Below are 20,749 nucleotides of genomic sequence, written 5' to 3' on the forward strand. Positions count from 1 at the left end.
ATAGTTGCAGGGAGAGAGCTTTCACAGTCCTGTGGGTGGGCTGCAGAAGATGAACTGGGCCCAGAAATTCCTCAGCACATCTGTATGAAAACCTCTGCTGTCTGTTTATAAATCAGCTCAACCTGGTGTCGGGCAAATTCCCCATGATTGTGGCAGTCTTGGCAGGTGTCGGGACAAGATGTGAAGGAAGTCAATCCTTGCCCAACTCTCCAGTCAATGCCCTGATGCAGAGTGAGAGAGATGGTGGGAGTAACTCAACATTACTTCACTCTCACCCACTTGGTTTATTCACTCCTCTCACTCTTGCTTCCTATTTCATTACATTTTATACCTACGTTAAAAACAAGTGGGTGGCCGGAGAGAAGGTATGATCACTCAAGGATAAAGCAGGAACTTTATGTTTGGAATCAGAGGATGTGCACAAGATATTAAGCGAGCAATTTGCATCTGAATTCACCAAGGAGAAGGACATAGTGGGATTAGTGTGATGTGTACAAACATCCTCGGGCAGTTAGAGATCAAGATGGAAGTGGTGCTGGGTCTCTTGAAGACCATTGAGGTGGATAAATCCCCAGGGTCCTGATGAGTTCCATATCAAGTTATTGAGAGTTCATAAGTTCATAAGTGATAGGAGCAGAATTAGGCAATTTGGCCCAAGTCTGCTCCACCTTTCAATTATGGCTGATACATCTTTCCCTCTTTACCCCATTCTCCTGCCTTCTCCCCATAACCTCTGACACCTGTATTAACCAAGAATCTATGAATCGTTGCCTTAAAAAATATCCATTGACAGCATCCACAGCTTTCTGTGGCAAAGAATTCCACAGATTCAACACCCTCTGACTAAATAAATCTCCTTCCTAAAGGATCATCCTTACATTCTGAGGCTATGACTTCTGGTCCGATACTCTCCCATTAGTGGAAATACCCTCTTCACATCCACTCGATCCAGGCCTTTCATTATTCAGTAAGTTTAATTGAGGTCCACCACATCCTTCTAAACTCCAGCAAGTACACGCCCAGTGCCGTCAAACACTCATGTTTTAACCCAGTAATTCCTGGGATCATTCTCGTAAACCTCCTCTGGATCCTCTCCAGTGTCAGCACATCCTTCCTCAGATATGGGGTCCAAAATTGCCAATTTCTCCAAATGTTCTGTCCAGTGCCTTATAGAGCCTCACCCAGCCACCGGTTAGTCATTGTGCCCTGGGGGTGCCTCCCGCAGCCGACCCTGAAGCATTCATAGTGATTTGAGCGCATGGGGTGGAGGGTGGAAGACATCGGTTTCGCTTACCGGCTTTTTGTTTCCTTGTGTCAGTTCCCGCCGTCTCTTCACTATCCCCTCCAGCCGTTGGGGGCGAGCACAGCAGGGCTTGGTGGCTTGTCTGTTGGGGAGGGGTTTCCCAGCTCCATGGTGAGTGAGCCTGGTCTGCTGTGGCACCATGGTCTGCTGTGCCTCACCACCTCACCCACTCTGCCCCATGTGGCAAGTTGCAAACTGTGAAGCCAGAGGGAGGAAAGATGCTAATTGAGCAGTGAAAGCAGCAAATTGTGTAGCAAAGTGTGTTGTGAAAGTAGCAAATTGTGTAGTGAAAGTAGTAAATAGGAATTGTGAACCCAAAGGAAGGAAAATAGGGGGGGGGGGGAGGGAGATAGAGGTGGGAGTCCAGGTGCTCCACAAACGGGGGGAGGGGAGGGGAAAGGGGGGTTGTGGGGGTGAAGGTGGAGGGGTGTGGTGAGATCAGTTAGAGGTTAACTAAAATTGTTGAATTCAATGTTCATGCCATTGGTTTGTAAACTATCCAAGTGGAACATATGGTGTTGTTCCTCCAATTTGCGTGCAGCCTCACTCTGGCAGTGGAGGTGGCCCAGATGAGAATGGTCAGTATGATAATGGGATGGGGAGTTTAAATAGTTAGTAACTGGGAGATCCAGTAGGCTTTGACGTACCGAGCGCAAGTGTTCAGCGAAACGGTTGCCAAGTCTACGCTTGGTCTCGCTGATGTACATGAGGCCACATCAGGAACAGTGGATGCAATAGAGGAGGTGAATGTGAACCTCTGTCTCAGCTGTATGGACTGCTGAGGTGCCTGGATGGAGGTGAGGGAGGAGGCATAGGGACAGGTGTTACCTCTCTTGCGGTTGCAGGGAATTCATGGGGAGGGGGTGGTGAGGGTGGCAAGGGAGGAGTGAACCAAAGAGTTGCAGAGGGAGCCATCTCTGCAGAAACGATATAGGGGTGAAGATGGGAAGATGTGACTGGTGGAGGGATCATGTTGGAGGTGTCAGAGGAAGGTGTGTTGAATGTGGAGACTGGTAGGGTGAAAGGTGAGGACCAGGGGAACTTTATCCTTGTCCCGTCTGGGGGGAGGGGTGCAAGCGTAGAACAATGGCACGAATGAGAGAATGATAGAATTAGGGAAACCACGTTTACTAAGGGATGTGGACACCTCGGATGACCTAGAATGGAAAGTCTCATCTTGGGAGCAGATATGGTGGTAATATAGATGGATTGGTTAATACATTTGCAGATCACACCAAAATAGGGGGAGTTGCAGCCATGGACAGAGCAGGATTTGGGCATGGAAATGGCAGGTGGCATTTAATCTGGGCAAGTGTCATGTGTTGCACATTTGGAGGTTGAACATAAGGGGAAAGCATCCAGTTAATGAATGACAAGACCCTAAACAACATTGATGAAGAGAGGAATTGGGTTCCACATCTCCCTGAACGTGGGTGGTCGTTGGTCGGCACGTTTCTCGGTGGGGCCGAAGTGTTTGTTTCCATGCCGTATCTCCGAACAAAACTAATCAGTCCCGATCCTAAACATCGCATATCCATGTTTTCCAATTGCTGCCTGACCTGCTGAGTTACTCCAGCACGTTTTGCTCAAGGTTCCAGCATCTGCAGTTCCTCGTGTCTATCTTATGCGCATTGATAGATGTCACTTTGCCAATGAGAAGGCAAGAATACTTTAGTTGTCTCCAGTAATTATGTACCTGTTAATTTGTGGAGGGATTCCCATGACGTTTAGTGGTGTGGGTGATGGGTCAAAAGTACCAAGTGGTATTTAGGGACAGGTTGTTATCAAAGCCTTAGACAATAGACAATAGACAATAGGTGCAGGAGTAGGCCATTCAGCCCTTCGAGCCAGCACCGCCATTCAATGCGATCATGGCTGATCACTATCAATCAGTGAGGAGGTGACTGGAGGAGACTCACTGTGATGGATGTTTCTTTTTTGTTTTGTGTTGGTTTTGTGATTGTGTGCGTTATTGCTTTATTTTTATTGCTTCTTATTGTTGGACTGTGCATATGGTTGAAGGTTGCTTCTCCGACTTAAAGGCTATGACTACTGGTGTGCCTCAAGGTGTGGTGCTGGCCCATTGCTGTTTGTCCTCTATATCAATGATTTGGATGAGAACATACATGGCAAGATTAGCAAGTTTGCAGATGATACAGAAGTGGGTGGTAATGCAGATAGTGAAGATGTATGTCAAAAATTGCAGCAGGGTCTTGATTGGTTGGCCAGGTGGTCTGAGGAATGGTTGATGGAATTTAATACAGATAAATGTGAGGTGTTGCATTTTGGGAAGTCTAACATGAGCAGAATCTACACAATCTGGTAGGGCTCTGGAGAGTGTGGTCGAGCAGAGGGATCTAGCAGTGCAGGTACATAGTTCCTTGATGGTGACGTCACAGGTAGAGAGGGTGGTCATGGAGGCTATTGGTGCGTTGGCCTTCATCGGTCAGAGTACTGAGTATAGATGATGGAAGGTCTTGTTGCAGTTATATAAGACATTGTGGAAATTTTTAAGGCCGAGATAGACACATTCTTGATTAGAACGGGTGTCAAGGGTTATTGGGAGAAGGCAGGAAAATGGGATTACAAGGCAGAGATCAGCCATGATTGAATGGCAGAATAGACTCGATGAGCTGAATGGCCTAATTCTACTCCTATAACTTGTGAACTTGTGAACATTGGTGAGGCCACATTTAGAGTATTACTAGACCAAGTGGACCCGTTGGGCCCAAACCTCTCCTGCATTGGTGCAGCACCCTCTCTTCCACCCCTCACCCCTCCAGATGTCCAGAGTCTCTTGCCCAGAGTAGGGGAATCGAGAACCAGAGAACATAGGTTTTAGGTAAATAGGAAAAGATTTTTTAGGAATCTGAGGGGTAATTTTTTTGCATAAATGTGGTGGGTGTATGGAACGAGCTGCCAGTGGAGGTAGTTAAGACAGGGACAGTCATAATGTTTAACAAAAATTAGATACGTACACGGATAGGACATGTTTAGATGGATATGGGCCAAAAGCAGGCAGGTGGGAGTAGTGTAGATGGGACATGTTGGTCGGTGTGGGCACGTTGGGCTGAAGGGCCCGTTTCAACGCTATAAAACTCTATGACCCTATGTGACATTGAAACCACGGAGAATCCAGCTGAAAGGATGTGGGGCACAGCCATTGCGGTAGAAGGCACCAATGAGACTGAGGAAGAATGGTGCTACTTTCTTAGAATGGCCCAGACAGGGAGTGCAGATTCCCAGTGGCTTCATTTGTTGACTACATTAATTACCTGGAGGAGGGAAGGAAATGTACTGTAAGAGCTAATGATACAAAGTAGGTAAAACATAAAGCGCTGGGATAGTATTGGCAATTTTCCAATCAACTGGGACCACTCCTGACTCTAATGATTCCTGAAACATCACTACCTATGCCTCCATAACCTCTAAATCCACCTCTTCCAGAGCCCAAGGATGTAGTCCATTCGGCCCAGGTGACTTATCCACCTTCACGCCTTTCAGCTTCCTAAGCACCTTCTCCCTGGTTTCTTATACTACTGGGTTAGTATTCAAATACACTGTAGTGGCCTGGCGGAGGCCAGAGAAAGGCAAGACGCCAGGCAGTGTTTTGTGAGATTCTTTATTAGGCTGTGAGCTCCTGCCCACAGCGTAGTTCTCCTAGGGAATAGCTACGCCTTCCCTTGGTCTGGCTTTTAACCCCTCTCCCTGTCCGTCACGTAACGAGGGGGCTGACCCAAGGAGTGGCCCGATCCGCCACAGGACCCCCCCCAAGAACCGGAGGTACAAAACGGACAGGAGGGCGCACGAGGCGACCAGCCCGGGTGCGCACCATGACCGGCGCAGGGACCGGCGGCTGACCGACAGGTGGAGGGGTCGAAACAGAGACCGTAGGGGGTAGCTTGGACGGGGGGCGACCGCGCGGACGGGGCTGCGCAACCAGCACCGGCCGATCAATGTCCACGTGTGCCGGCTTCAGCCGTGCGACCGAAACAGTCTCTCTGCGGCCCCCCATGTCCAGAACGAATGTGGCCGAGCCGTGTTGCAGGACCCGGAAGGGGCCCTCGTACGGCCGCTGGAGAAGTGATCGGTGTGCGTCCCTGCGCAGGAATACAAACTGGCAGTCCTCCAGAGCGGCAGGGACGTGTGGCTGGAATGTCCCATGACGTGACGTGGGCACAGGTGCCAGCCTGCCCACCGTCTGCCGAAGACGTTGCAGGGCGTCAGACGGCTGCTCCACTCGACCCTGGGCTGGTGGGATGAACTCCCCGGGAACCGTCAAGGGGGCCCCGTACACCAACTCGGCGGAGGAGGAGGCCAAGTCCTCCTTGGGTGCGGTGCGGATCCCCAGCAACACCCACGGCAGGGCGTCCACCCAGTCTGGGCCCGTGAGCCGAGCCTTCAGGGCAGCTTTCAGCTGGCGGTGAAAGCGTTCCACCAACCCGTTCGACTGTGGATGGTACGCCGTAGTGTGGTGTAGGCTGACACCCAAGAGTCTTGCCATGGCCGACCACAGTTCCGAAGTGAACTGTGGCCCCCGGTCGGATGTAATGTCCAGTGGCACCCCGAACCGGGCGATCCAGTGCGCCGCCAAGGCCCGCGCGCAGGTGGCCGTCGAGGTGTCTGCCAGCGGAATGGCCTCCGGCCACCGCGTGAAGCGATCTACCACAGTGAAGAGGTGGGTCATGCCCCGGGACGGCGGCAGGGGCCCCACGATGTCCACATGAATGTGGTCGAAGCGCTGCCGAGGGACACGAAACTCTTGCAGAGGCGCACGCACGTGTCGCTGGATTTTTGAAGTTTGGCACGGGATGCAGGTGCGTGCCCAGTGTGCGACCTGCTTACGCAGCCCGTGCCACATGAAACGGGAGGATACAAGGGCCACCGTCGCCCGAATGGAGGGGTGAGACAGCCCGTGGAGCACCTCGAATACCCTGCGACGCCAGACGACAGGGACGATGGGCCGAGGCAGGCCAGTGGAGGTGTCGCATAACAGTGTTGTACCCCCGGGGCCACAGACAATGTCCTCCAGCTGCAGGCCGGACACGGCTGTACGATAGGCGGCCATCTCCTCGTCCCCCAGCTGTGCGGCTGCTAGGGCGGAATAGTCGATCCCCCCGGCCATTTGTAGGACGGCGTGGATCGCGGGTCTAGACAGGGCGTCGGCCACCCTGTTGTTTTTTCCTTCCACGAACCGAATCGAGGTGGTGTATTCCGACACATAAGCCAATTGTCTCTGTTGCCGCGCAGACCACGGATCGGAAACCTTTGCGAACGCAAAGGTGAGAGGCTTATGGTCGGTGAACGCGGTGAAGGGTCTCCCCTCTAGGAAGTACCGAAAGTGGCGTACCGCGAGGTAGAGGGCGAGGAGCTCCCGGTCGAACGCGCTGTAATGCCGTTGGGCTCCGCTGAGGTGCCTGCTAAAGAAGGCGAGTGGCCGCCAACACCCGTCGATGTGCTGCTCTAGCACCGCACCAACCGCCACCTCAGAAGCGTCCACGGTCAGGGCGGTTGGGGCATCCTCCTTAGGATGGACGAGCATCGTGGCCCTGGCTAGGGCCTCCTTAGCCTGCTCAAAGGCCGCTCCTGCTTCGTCGTCCCACTCGAGCTCCTTGCGGCGACCAGCCATGAGGTGGAAGAGTGGGCGCATAGTTCTGGCCACCGACGGCAGGAAGCGGTGATAGAACGAGACCATCCCAACGAATTCCTGCAGGCCCTTGACAGTGGTCGGTCGGGGGAAACGGCGGACAGCTTCGACCCTGTCCGGAAGAGGTACCACCCCTTGTGGGGTCACCCGATGGCCGAGGAAATCGATGGACGTCACCCCAAAACGGCACTTGGAAGTGTTGATGGACAAACCGTACTCGCTGAGGCGTTTACACAGCTGGCGGAGGTGGGTGCAGTGCTCCTGCTTCGAGCGGCTGGCCACGAGTACGTCGTCCAAATACACAAAGACGAATTCCAGGCCACGGCACACACAGTCCATAAGCCGTTGGAAGGCCTGTGCGGCGTTCTTCAACCCGAACGGCATCCGTAGGAACTCGAATAGGCCGAACGGGGTGATGATGGCAGTCTTGGGGATGTCATCGGGGTGGACCGGGATTTGATTATATCCACGCACAAGATCCACCTTGGAGAACACGGAAGCTCCGGCCAGGTGGGCATTAAAGTCCTGGATGTGCGGAACCGGGTACCTGTCGGGAACGGTCGCGTCATTTAAGCGCCGATAGTCCCCGCACGGTCGCCAACCCCCGTCCGCCTTGGGGACCAAGTGGAGTGGTGACGCCCACGGGCTATCGGAGGGGCGCACGATGCCCATTGACTCCATTTGACGAAACTCCTCTCGAGCTAGACGGAGCTTGTCTGGAGCGAGACGCCGCGCTCGGGCGTGCACGGGTGGGCCGGTGGTGGGGATGTGATGTTGCACCCCGTGCTTGGGAGCGGAGGAGGAGAAGTGGGTTTCCACAATGTCCGGGAAGTCCGCCAGGATGCGCGCGTACGTCGCATCCACGGACGACAGGTGTCCAACGTTGGGGGAGACCGGCCTCATCGTGCTGGAGTGCACCAGGCGCTGCCGCCTGACATCCACGAGCATGGAATGCGCCCGCAGGAAGTCGGCGCCCAGCAGCGGCTGGGAAACATCGGCGATGATGAACCGCCACGTGAACCAGCTGTCGCCGAAGTTAAGGGCGAGCTGGCAGACCCCGTAAGTGTTGATGGGGCTACCGTTCGCCGCAGTGAGGAGGGGGCCGCTTTTGCCCGTATTGATATCGGCGGTGGAAGGAGGTAGGACGCTCACCTCTGCTCCAGTGTCGACGAGGAACCGACCCCCGGTGCGGCGATCCCGGGCGAACACACGATGGATCTGGCCGGCCGCCGAAGGGATCACTGACGGCCGGCCCTTGCGTTTCCCGGAAAGGCACAGGGTAGGCGACATTGCTTTGCGTTTGGTCCCCAACGACGGTGATAATAGCACCAGCCACTTTTGCTGGTGTCCGGTGGTGGTGCAGACTGGGATGTCCACCAGCGACCTCCGGTGGTCTCCAGCGGTATTGGAGGTGGTGCTGCTTGGGCCGACCACCAGCGACCTCTGGTGGCGTCTGGCTGAATTGTCGGCGGGCCGTGCGAGAAGGACGTGCCGGCACCGGGATGCCCGATGGCGGCCGGATTTCGCCGCGGGGGTCGCCCTGAAATGGGGTCGACGGCGGCCCCAGCTTGCTGTTGGCCTTCCGACGCCGCGGAAAAGACGGCTTGGGCTTCCAGGTCCTCCCGACGGGACATCAGATTTGGTCAGCGCGCTCTCCCAGCCGCTGCGTGTCGGTGAAGGGATCCTCTGCGAGCTGAGAACGGAGGTCGACCGGGAGCTGCCGCAGGTAGGCCTGCTTGAATAAAAAACAGGGCGGGTGGTTGCCCATAAAGGCGAGCATGTCCTCCAGAAGGGCCGACGGCCGTCGGTCCCCGAGCCCCCCCTGGCTCATAACGCGAGTTGCCCTCTCGGCGTCGCTGAGGCCGAACCTCCTGATAAGGAGTTCCTTAAGGCCCTTATATTTGTCATCCGCGGGGGGGTCATTTAGATAAGGCTTTACTCGCCTTGCTGTCGCCTGGTCCAGGGCGCCGACGACATAGAAGTACTTCGTCAAGTCGACGGTTACCCCTCGCACAGCAAATTGTGCCTCTGCCTGCTGGAACCAGACCTCAGGCTCTTCGGTCCACAGGGTCGGGAGTTTGAGGGCGACGGCCTCGAGGTCGGCAAGACCGAGGGCGGCAGGAACGGGTTGCGCGAGGGCGGCAGGACCGGGTTGTCCATTATTGTTTGACATCACGACGTGTGATGTCCGTCGAGGTCACCAATGTAGTGGCCTGGCGGAGGCCAGAGAAAGGCAAGACGCCAGGCAGTGTTTTGTGAGATTCTTTATTAGGCTGTGAGCTCCTGCCCACAGCGTAGTTCTCCTAGGGAATAGCTACGCCTTCCCTTGGTCTGGCTTTTAACCCCTCTCCCTGTCCGTCACGTAACGAGGGGGCTGACCCAAGGAGTGGCCCGATCCGCCACAACACCTTTAATTCGGTATTTACCTCCCTTCTCACACCGGTCCCGATTTTAACCAACCTTACTCTCTTACCCCTTCTTAAACTTTCCATCCCATTAATTTGGGAGACTTTCGTAACATTTCCTGCACTCTTTCCGTTTAACGCCAGGCTTACACTTCCAATTTGCTGACCCCACGCGTCACTGTTTAGTTTCAAGCTCTATCCACAGCCCTAGTCACACGGTTTGCCAGGAGGCTGGTCCCAGTCGGGTTCAAGTGGAGTCCGTCCCGTCCGTACAGTTCCCTCCTTCCCCAATACTGGTGCCAATGTCCCACAAATTCAAACCCACTTCTTTCACACCAGTCTTTGGGCCACGTTTTCAACTCAAGATTTCAATTGTCCAAAAGACCACTTGGTCTGCCTTTAGAATTTGAAGTGATTGGGGAACAAGAGAAAATCCAGAGAAAGAAATGGTCATTTGACCCATCAGTCCCACCACAAAGTGAAAATAGGAGCGAGTGAAGTGGTCTGTGTAAATAATCAGTTATTTATGAAATATTTGCCCGGATATTACATCTTAATTGGCCCCATTGATAATATAAATTGGACTCATATCATAAACAGATACTGGGACAATAAAGCGTTGAAATACAGTGCCACATTCTCCAGTCACACTTGGAGCTCACAAGACATTTCTATGGCTTCCTGTTCATCTTGTGCTAATCTGTCGGTCAGTGATTGGTCAGCAGGAGTTTTATGTAGATTGCTGCAGCCAATTGCATTTGATTCCAATGGTTCCAAAAGCCTCCAAGATGCCAGAACTACAGGTATATAAGATGCAGCAGCATTGGAAACCTCATCCACACAGAGAGCTGGGAGAGAGACAGGTGGGAACGGCAGGAGGACCACAGTCTAGGGTCCTTCCGCTGCTGGACATGGGGGGCAGGGTGTGGTGGAGAGAGACGCCCCTCCAAATAAGGGATATGTATGTAAATGTATGTAAATGTCTAAGTAAATGCCTGTATTGAATATGTAACCTCCGGAAATGTCGGATGGGTTTGTTTAAAAAATGATGTTTTGTAAAGGATATTTATTACTTGAATAAAGTATTTTTTGATATAAAAAAAAGCAGGATATGCCCACCTTCACTCTGAAACTTGACACTAATGATGAATCGTTTTCTTGGGTTTCAGTTTCGAGGAAGAAAACTTGATGCTGGTGTGGATTTTGGTGCTGACCGCACTGCTTGCCAGTGATGTGACAGGTAAGGTCCATTGATTCCAGGAGCTTTAGAAATAGATTGGTGTGAGGAATGAATGCACTGTGTTGGGACTGTGGATCATGGGAATTTGTAGACATTGGGACTGGTCGGGATGTGGTAGGAAATGGCTCTTGTCTGGGATACTCATCTCACAGCTGCTGAGTTGGAAGGTGAATTGGAGACTCTCCTCCACATCAGGAGACAAAGATTTCTCCACGGTGACGCTTCACAGGAAAACAGTGTTGCAGGAAGAGGGATATGTGACTCTCTGTCAGGAACCCAGGGGATGCAGAGGAGAAGGTTCTGCAGGCACTGGTCCAATGCAACGGGTGCCGTGTACTTGCCCGCTGTGAGGGTGAGGATGGAGGCTTGAGGGAGGATGGCCAGAGTGCTGGCAATGGTGCAGAGGGAGTGAGTCCTGGGGGTGGGGAGTGAAAGAGGATGGAGTTACGAGTGATTTGATAATCAACTGTTTACTGTTGTTTGTCTGCAACTCCATGTTAATCTGCAGATTAACTTTCAGTCTTGCACGTGCAAGGACATCCATGTCCCTTTGATCCTAAATGTTGCCGACCACTTTCCATTTAAAAAATATTCTCCTTTTCTCATTTTTATTACAAAGTTGATGATTTCATATTTTTGCCTCTTTATTCCATCTGCACATTCATTCAGTCTCATTCCCCGTGAGGTCTCTTTGCATCTTCCTCACAACTCCCTCTGCCACCAGCTTTGTGTCAGCAGCTGTCTTGATGCACGTCTCCCAGTACCTTCATCCAAATCACTGATGCTGTTTGTAAACTGATGGGTTTGTCCCTGTGACACACTCCAGGGTATCGGTATCTTCATGGTCACCACTCCCCACACCTTGGGTTGCAGGTCATTAGTCCCTGGGGATTTATTACCATTCAGCACCTTTATTTCTCCAATAGTTGTGTTCAGCTGATGATCATTTCTTTCACCTTCTCCTTCCATCTGCGTCTATTGGCCTCTCTGTTTACTTGACTTTTCCTTTCTTTCCAGGAAGACAGACAAACAAAGTTGTTTAATTTCACTGTCGTTTGCTTATTCCTTAACATAATTTCTCTCTCTCACTCTGCAAGGGGTGTGCAGACATATTTTCCCATTTTCCTCTGTGCAGAAATATTCAGTCAGTTTTTAATTTTCACACAGTATTACTCTCCAACTCTACTTTTCCTCACTAAAACCTTGGTTCAACCTCGGAAAAATATTCATCTTAATACAGTTCACTCTCCCTAGCAATGTATTTGGAAGATTCATCCATTTCTTCAAGTCCTCATCTATTTTTTAAATTAGTGGTTTATAATTTAATTTATACAGATTATTTAACTTATTATCTACTTTAACCCCTAGGTACTTCATGCCTTCTTTTTGCCATTTAAACTGACTTTCTCTTTTACATTGATCATAATTACCTTAAAAAAGAGGCATTATTTCAAGTTTTATCTTTATTAATTTTGTATCCTGATACTTTCCCATATTCTTCCAGTCTGAAATATAATTTTCTTAAGGATTCCAATGGTCTAGTAAGACAAATTAAAACATCATCTGCAAATAAAGTAATTTTGTGATTTTCCTGATTAACTTTAAATCCTTCAATGTCTAAATCTGATCTTATTAGCTCTGCCAGAGGTTCAATGGCCAATACAAATAAAGCTGGTGACAAGGGACATCCCTGTCTACTAGATCTTTCCAAATTAAATGATTGAGAAGATTGGCCATCTGTCACCACTTTGGCTTTAGGTTGTTTATAAAGAGCTTTTACCCAGTTAATGAAACCATTTCCCAATCCGTACTTCTCTAATACTTTAAATAAAAAATCCCATTCTCACCTGTCAAACGCCTTTTCAACATCTAAAGCAACTGCTACGCTCAATTCCTTTCTTTTCTGTGCTAAATGTAAAATATTTATAAATCTTGGTACATTATCAGATATTTTCCTTTTTTTGACAAATCCAGTTTGGTCCTCTTTAACCAGCTTCGGTAAATATTCTGCCAATCTCCTTGCCAAAAGCTTAGCAACTATTTTATAATCTGCATTCAACAATGATATTGGTCTATAAGAAGATGCATTTAAAGGGTCTTTCCCTTTTTTTTGAATTACGGTTATAATTGCCATTGAGAAGGATTCTGGTAATGTAGAAGTTTTTTCCGCTTGATGTATCACTTCCATAAATACTGGTAACAACAAATCTTTAATTTTTTTATAGAACTCAGGCGGGAAACCATCTTCCCCTGGAGATTTATTACTTGGTAAAGAATATAATACTTCCTCCACTTCTCTCAAAGTAAAGGAGGCATTTAGTCCCATCTGCTCCTCGTTAGAGATTGTTGGTAATTGTATCTTGGATAAAAAATTATTTATCTTAATTTCATCCTTTTCAGATTCAGAATGGTACAGATTAGTGTAGAATTGCTTAAATACCTCATTGATTTCTCTAGGTTTATAAGTAATAATGTTTTGATCTGTTCTAATTGAATTTATTGTTCTTAATATTTGTTCTTCTTTCAGTTGCCATGCTAATACCTTGTGCGCTCTTTCTCCTAATTCATAATATCTTTGGTTAGTTCGTAATATTAGTTTTTCTGTTCTGTAAGTATGTAAAGTATTGTATTGAAATTTTTTATTTGCAAGTTGTATTTTTTTCGTATCTGAAGAAGCTTTCTGTAAGTCTTTTTCTAATACGGTGATTTCTTTTTCTAATCTTTCAGATTCCTTCCTATAATCTTTCTTTATCTTAGATGAGTAGCTTATAATTTGGCCTCTCAAATAAGCCTTCATTGCATCCCATACAATAAATTTATCATCAACTGAATTTAAATTTGTTTCCAAAAATAATCCAATTTGTCCTCGAATAAAATCACAAAAGTCTTGCCTTTTCAATAGTAAAGAGTTGAGTCTCCATCTTTACACTGACTGTTCTTTATCTGGCATCGTAATTTTCATTAGTAATGGTGAGTGATCCGATAGCAATCTAGCCTTGTAATCTATTTGTATTATTCTACCCCTTAATTGAGCTGAAATCAAAAATAGATCTATTCTTGAATATGTATCATGTCTATTGGAATAAAAGGAGTAGTCTCTTTCCCTGGGATGGCTTTTCCTCCAAACATCTATTAAATTTAAAATTTCCATTAAATTCAAGGTTGTCTTCGCTGCTCTTGTCCTTGTCGTTGTCCTTGTTGATCTATCCATTACTGGATCTAAACAAAAATTGAAATCTCCCCCTATCAATATATTATCATGTGCTTCCGCCAGATTTAAAAAGGTACCCTGCACAAACTTCTCATCATCTAAATTTTTGTGCATATATATTCATTAAGGTCCACAATTCTGAGAAAATTTGACAATGTACCATTACAAATCTACCTACTGGGTCACTTACAATATTTTGTATCTTAATTGGTAGCGTTTTCTTAAATAGGATAGCAACCCCTCTTGCTTTTGAGTTAAAAGAAGATGCGACCATACTTCCTACCCAATCTCTCTTTAACTTTTGATGTTCTTTTTCCGTTAGATGTGTTTCTTGCAAGAAAGCTATATCTACTTCCAATTTTTTCATCTGTGTTAAAATTCTCTTCCTTTTTATCGGTCCATTTAACCCATTCACATTATAGCTTAAAAAATTTAATTTGTTATCCATTCATTCCTTTTTTTTTTTTTTTCCTTCTTCCTTACCTTGATACCTCTTCCAGTATTTACATTGTGCCGTATTTCAGTGTGCTCCCCTCCATAGTCCAGGTATAAAAACAGAAAAGGAAAAAGAGAGATAGAGAAATAAACCCTCCCTCTAATGTTGTTAATAAATAGATTAGCAACATTACCCCCCTCTATTATACGAGGTGTGGTCCGCACCACACTTGTGCCCATGATTATGGTGGAGCATCCACATTCTCCAACCCCCCCCCCCCCGATGTATCAAGTACTTCTAAAAATTAACAATCCTTAATACAATTAATCCCCTCTATAGTATACAGATCTTATTAATAATCATTCATTCATGAGTCTTCTTAAGCATTTCTCGATGGCAATTCTTCCGCATACTCTTCTGCTTTGACAAAGTCTTTAAAAAAATTATTTTCTTCAGTGTTGATCATAATCTTCAAAGTAGCCGGATACAGTAAAATAAACCTATGGCCCTTCTTCCATAGAATATATTTTGCCTTATTTAATTCTTTTTTTCTGCTCAACAAGACATTACTGATGTCTGGGTAAAAGATTATTTTAGTACCTTCATGTTCTATTGGTTTTCCCTCTCTTATATTATTCCCGACTGTTTTGAAAACCAATTCTCGATCTTGGTATCTTAAAAATGTAATCAACACAGATCTTGGCTTTTGATTAGCCGAGGGTTTCGGTCTTAGAGCCCTATGTGCTCTTTCTATTTCCATCCGACCTTGTTTGTCTATTCCCAGAGTAGTCACTATCCAATCTTGAAAAAAGTTAATTGGGTCTTCCCCCTCCACTCCCTCTGGCAAACCAACAATTTTAACATTATTTCTCCTGCTATAGTTTTCCAAGGCATCCAACTTCTCCGCCGTCTTTTTGCTTTCAATTGCTGCAGCAGTAATACTGTCTTCATTTTTTTCCACTCTAGATTTTAACATTTCATTTTCCATTTGTATATTATCCACTTTATTTGTCACTGTTTGAAAATTCTCCTCCATTTTTTCAAAGTCTTATGCAATTTCTTGTTATCTCTCCTCATTAATTTGTTATCTCCTTCAATTTTCTTAAGCCTGTTAATAATTTCTTGAAACATCGTTTTCATATTAGTCTCTGTATCTTCTTGATTTTCTTCTTCCTCATTTCCACTTCCACTGCTAGTGGGGCCTCCCGTTACCTCATCATCACTCGTGTCCGAAAGTCCAGACTCGACTTCAGCAGCCTCTCGGCAAACAGTGGGCCTTTTTGGTAACTCACGGTGACCCCCTCGTATTTTGCCCCAAGTCAAAGAGCGCTTGCTGGGAGTAGCCGACTCCAGCTTCGTACCGGAGCCCTCCCCAGACTCACCGCCTGCCGAGGGGTCACCAAATCCAGTCCCCTGCTCCAACAGAGCTGTGGGCCTACCTTCGATTTTTTTTCTTGATTCCTTTGTTGGATTTCCTTGCTTCTGTGGCCGTTGTACTCCTCTTTTTTCTTTCTTGGAAGGCATCCGTACGTTCTGTATACTTTCTGTATACTTTCTGATTTAATTTAAAGTACTTGATTTCCTTTAGTTCATCTTTTTTTAGCAGTTTAGGGCTTTGTTTTCGGGAGTGCTGAAAAGTTATGCCTACTCAGCCAAGCATTGGACACGCCCCCCCCTATATAATCATGGTTATGCTGTGTTTCCATTTTATGAACTAAGTTCATTTCACTCCTCTGACTTTATCCCATCATTTACTGTCCTGGCCACCCCTCTTTTTTTCATTTTGCCGATCCCCATGCCAGTTTAAAGGTCGCATTTAATTCCAAATTCATCACTTTGCAACCACATGAAAACCATTGACGTGTTTGTGATGCAAATGTGTCCGAGGAAGGTGGACTGAGGGAGGGGATCAGGGGGAGGGGAGATGAGGAAAGAAGTGTGCACATGGTGTTATGTCAGTGCACACACTGAGTGTATCAGTAGGTGGTCAAAGTGATTTTAATTCCATGTGGTGCGTATGTGTGTGTGCATGTGGCATGTGACCAGTGGGAGGGTCATGAAGGTAAAAATCTAATTTTACTCAAGTGACAGAATTCTCGCGTTGTTGTGGAACAGAGAAACGTTAATGCACAACAACACAGCTCTGTGAGAGTCGTGCTACAGGTGGTGAAGGTGTTTGGCACGCTTGCCCTCATCGAAGATTAAAGGAGTTGTCATCCATGTTACAGCTGTACGGGATGTTGGTGAGACCCCACTAGGAAATTGTGCTACCAGATCTGGTGGGCTTGAGTTATAAAGTGGGGGTGGTTAAAAATTAATAAGGTGCAGCAATCGAACATAGATATCACAGTGTAGGGGAGAAAAAACTGGAGGGCATGTTATTCCCCATGAGGGTGGCAGAGGAAGTGGTACAGGCAGGTACATTTACAATGTTTTAGAGACATTTTGACAGATTTATGTATAGGAAAGGATGAGAGGATAGAGGCCAAATGCAGACAAATGGGACTCGCTGACAAAGCCCCATTGGTCGGTGAGTTGGTTGAAATCTGAATTCTCTTTAACTGACAGAAACAACCGATACTTTGGGACTGGAGGAGACTCAGCAAGACCTTGAAATGCGCCACATAGTGAAAGGGCAGTGTGATGAAAACTGGTTTTATTTTCCTGCCTTAAGATCCTGTTACCGTTTTTTTCTGTGACAAAAGGACCTGGTCAGAAGCTGAGGTAAGTCCCTGAAACCAGTGGTTGTTCTGGGAGGCCTGGGGAACATTGCCCTCTGCTGGTTCATTCCCATGAACTCACAGCACAGCCTGTCGTTGAATTGCCTGCGATGAGTCCCTGTGTTCCAGGGTGCGCTTCGCTGCAGCCGTGGGCTCCGGTTTCCATCGCTCGGACCAGTGGGTGAAATATTGGGATTTGGGGGAAGCTCCACATCCAGGGAATAAAGTTCCCCAATTTTCAACGTCACTTCGAATGATTTATTTGGAGGTTTGTGAGAGGATGGAACACACTGATTCATTACAACAGATAAACTATATTGTTTGTTTACAGGCGTTCTACAATCACCAACCACATTACGGGCATCTGGCTACTGTGACCTCGAGCGAACACAACACATTCATCGCCAACGTGATTGGTGCAGTGAGCAATGATAGTCCTGAAGCTTGGATTGGCCTAAACGACAGATGCCAGGTAAAGTTAACGATGACACGTCAGCATTATAAAGGGGTCAATACTGTATCAATGTATCAATATAAAATATGCACTGACAAAACAGGAGAAAATGGCAGCAGGAGTAGGCCACTCGGCCCCTCAAGCCTGCCCCGCCCTTCAATACGATCATGCCTGACCAGTGCCGGCCTCAACATTTCCCTTCATTCTGCCCGATCCTCTCCGCAGTCGGGTTCCAGTTAATCCGTCTCCTGAAACTGAATTAGTTTTGGTCCCAAAATGTGGAAAGGACACGGGGCGAGGCTGGTGTGCAGAGCGATGTCACAGAGCAGCTGAGAAGGAATCTGACAATGAGAATTTACAGATTTGGGGAAATTAAATTGAAATAACTCACATGAGTTCTCTAAAGCCCAATTCACTGGATGTTTTCAAAAGAGAGTTAGCTCTTGGGGCTAAAGGGATCAAGGGATATGGGGAAAAAGCAGGAATGGGGTATTGATTTTAGATGATCAGCCATATGTTCCTAAAGCTGAAGAAAAGACAGTATAAGGGAAATCCATACAATTATATTATCAGGAACCTTTGTAATAAAAGCTTAATGGCTCAGGTACAGCTCCTCCCTGCACTGTTACTCAGCATTCCAATGGGAATGACCGTTGTTTTATACACAGGAAGGGACTTTCACATGGATCGATGGATCTTCACAGAGTTACCGGCACTGGCTTTCAGGTGAACCTAATCATTCAGGCGACGAAGATTGTGTGGAAAGAAACTTTCGTGGTAAGTGTAACAATAACAGAAATGTTGTTGTGTTGGAAGTTGATTCCAGACACAGTATTGAACAGGAAGTGACCTCAACAGACCTGCTGTTACACAGAGGGAGGGAACCAACCCCATGGGTCCTGTGCTCTGCAGAACTGGACTGACTGCCCAGCAGTGAGAGGAGGATGTATGGGATGTAATGCAGGAGTCAGGGGAACAGACACCGAGTGTAACTGTGCAGGAGGAATGTACAAGGGGGCAACACTGGAGTTAGAGGAAGGTACAGTGTGACACGGCACATAAAGAAAGAACTGAACACAGACAGGAAGTGAAAGGAATGTCCTGAGATTCATTTTTAAATGAATTAAACACAGAAACAATATGCTCAACCTCTGTGTATCCTGGTTAGAATGGACATGCTGTCGTGTGAACCGTTCCATGTCACTGTTTGACAACAAACTGAGAGGCAGTGGAGCAGTGAACTGTCACAAAACAGAGCGGCAGTGAGGATCCAACAGGCTGAGGCTTGTTCTCCACAAGAGAGAAGATTGAGGGGGGACCAGCCAGGGGCCGATCTCACTGTGAAGGATTTGTAGGGGGATGTCGAGAGGATGTTTCCTCGAGTGTGAAACCAGATTTCCTGGTCATAAATGTAAAATAGCCACCGTTAAATCAATAGACAATAGGTGCAGGAGATGGCCATTCGGCCCTTCGAGCCAGCACCGCCATTCAATGTGATCATGGCTGATCATTCTCAATCAGTACCCCGTTCCTGCCTTCTCCCCATACACCCTGACTCCGCTATCCTTAAGAGCTCTATCTAGCTCTCTCTTGAAAGCATTCAGAGAAATTGCCTCCACTGCCTTCTGAGGCAGAGAATTCCACAGATTCACAACTCTCTGGCTGAAAAAGGTTTTCCTCATCTCCGTTCTAAATGGCCTACCCCTTATTCTTAAACTGTTTTAAAATCAAAGAGAGAAGAGAGAAAATCATCTTGACGTGGGCGTTGCGGGCAGGTGGAGCTCAGGAGCACGTAATCGAGGCAGAGAGCACAGATGTACTTAAGGGAGAGGTAGATGGAGAAAGGAACAGACGGATGTGTTGATGGGGTCAGATGAAGGGAGGGGGGAGGCTGGTGAGGAGCAGCAACAGTTGCACGGATCCATGGGCCGAGTGGTCTGTTTCTGATCCAGCTCCACAGATTCCAGATCTGATTCAAATAATGAAACATTTTGACCAAACGGAAAACAGAAAATGATGGAAACACACAGCAGGTCAGGCAGCATCTGCGGAGAGAGGAACCGTGTTAAGATTCCCCTCAATTACCTTTCTATTTCCTCTCCACAAATGCTGCCTGACCTATTGGGTATTTCCAGACTTTATTTCACATTTCCAGGACCTGCAGGATTTTGCTTGTGGACTAACAGGAAAATGCTTTTCTCTTTTCATGTTTCTAGGAAAGGGAGTCTGGAATGATTTGTCCTGTGAGACAAAACTTGATTTTGTTTGTTCCTAAAAAGTGGATTGTGCTTAGAAGACTCCAGAATGGTCCACTCATCCTTTCCAGCAGTGGATCCAGTGCTTTGATTTCTTTATAGCCACTCTCACTGTCTGTGGTGACTGTACTCACTTAGCTTCTCAGCCAATAATAAAGAGAACTGCATCATGAGCTGTGTGTTTGGTGCTGTGTGAGTCCAGTTTCTCGCAGCCTTCCTGTCCCACTGTTGCTTCCTCCCCACCTCTGCACTCAGTGCTGCGCTGAGGAGAAGGCGAGACACACACTTTGCAAAATGAACTCTTGTCCTTCGGCCGCACCTGATGTGTTGGGTCCCGGACACCGCACCTGGGAGAGAAATAAAGGCTGTGGAGAGGATACATGGGGAGTTAGTGGAATAGTTGCAGGGAGAGAGCTTTCACAGTCCTGTGGGTGGGCTGCAGAAGATGAACTGGGCCCAGAAATTCCTCAGCACATCTGTATGAAAACCTCTGTTTATAAATCAGCTCAACCGGGTGTCGGGCAATTTGCCCAGATAATAATCTGCCTTCTCGTACTTGTCATCAAAGTGGATAACCTCACATTTATACACATTATACTGCATCTGCCATGCATCTGCCCACTCTCCTAACCTATCCAAGTCAACCTACAGTCTCATAGCATCCTCCTCACACTGCCACCAGCTTTGTGTCATCCGCAATCTTGGAGATTTTACATTTAATTCCTTTGTATAAATCATCAATATATTTATTGTAAATAGCTGCGGTCCCAGAACTGAGCCTTGCACCCTACTAGTATTGCTTTCCATTCTGAAAAGGACCATTAATTCCTACTTTTTTCTTCCTGTCTGTCAACCAGTTCTCTATCCATGTCAATGCCCTATCCCCAATACCATGTGCTCTAATTTTGCACACTAATCTCTAGTGTGGGACCTTGTCAAAGGGTTTTTGAAAGTCCAGATACACCACATCCACTGGCTCTCTGTTGTCCATTCTAGTTGTTGCATTCTCAAAAAATTCCAGAAGATGAGTCAAGCATGATTTCTCCGTCATAAATCCATGCTGACTTTGACCGATCCT

General features: G+C 47.4%; 1 pseudogene; it reads left to right on the top strand.

Annotated features, from left to right (window-relative positions):
- The first annotated feature begins 1,442 nt into the window (after positions 1-1,442).
- LOC144591031 (galactose-specific lectin nattectin-like) lies at positions 1,443-19,709 on the top strand (annotated as a pseudogene).
- Positions 19,710-20,749: the final 1,040 nt, after the last annotated feature.

The sequence above is a fragment of the Rhinoraja longicauda genome, unplaced genomic scaffold (assembly GCF_053455715.1).
Source record: "Rhinoraja longicauda isolate Sanriku21f unplaced genomic scaffold, sRhiLon1.1 Scf000516, whole genome shotgun sequence".
Lineage (NCBI taxonomy): Eukaryota > Metazoa > Chordata > Chondrichthyes > Rajiformes > Arhynchobatidae > Rhinoraja > Rhinoraja longicauda.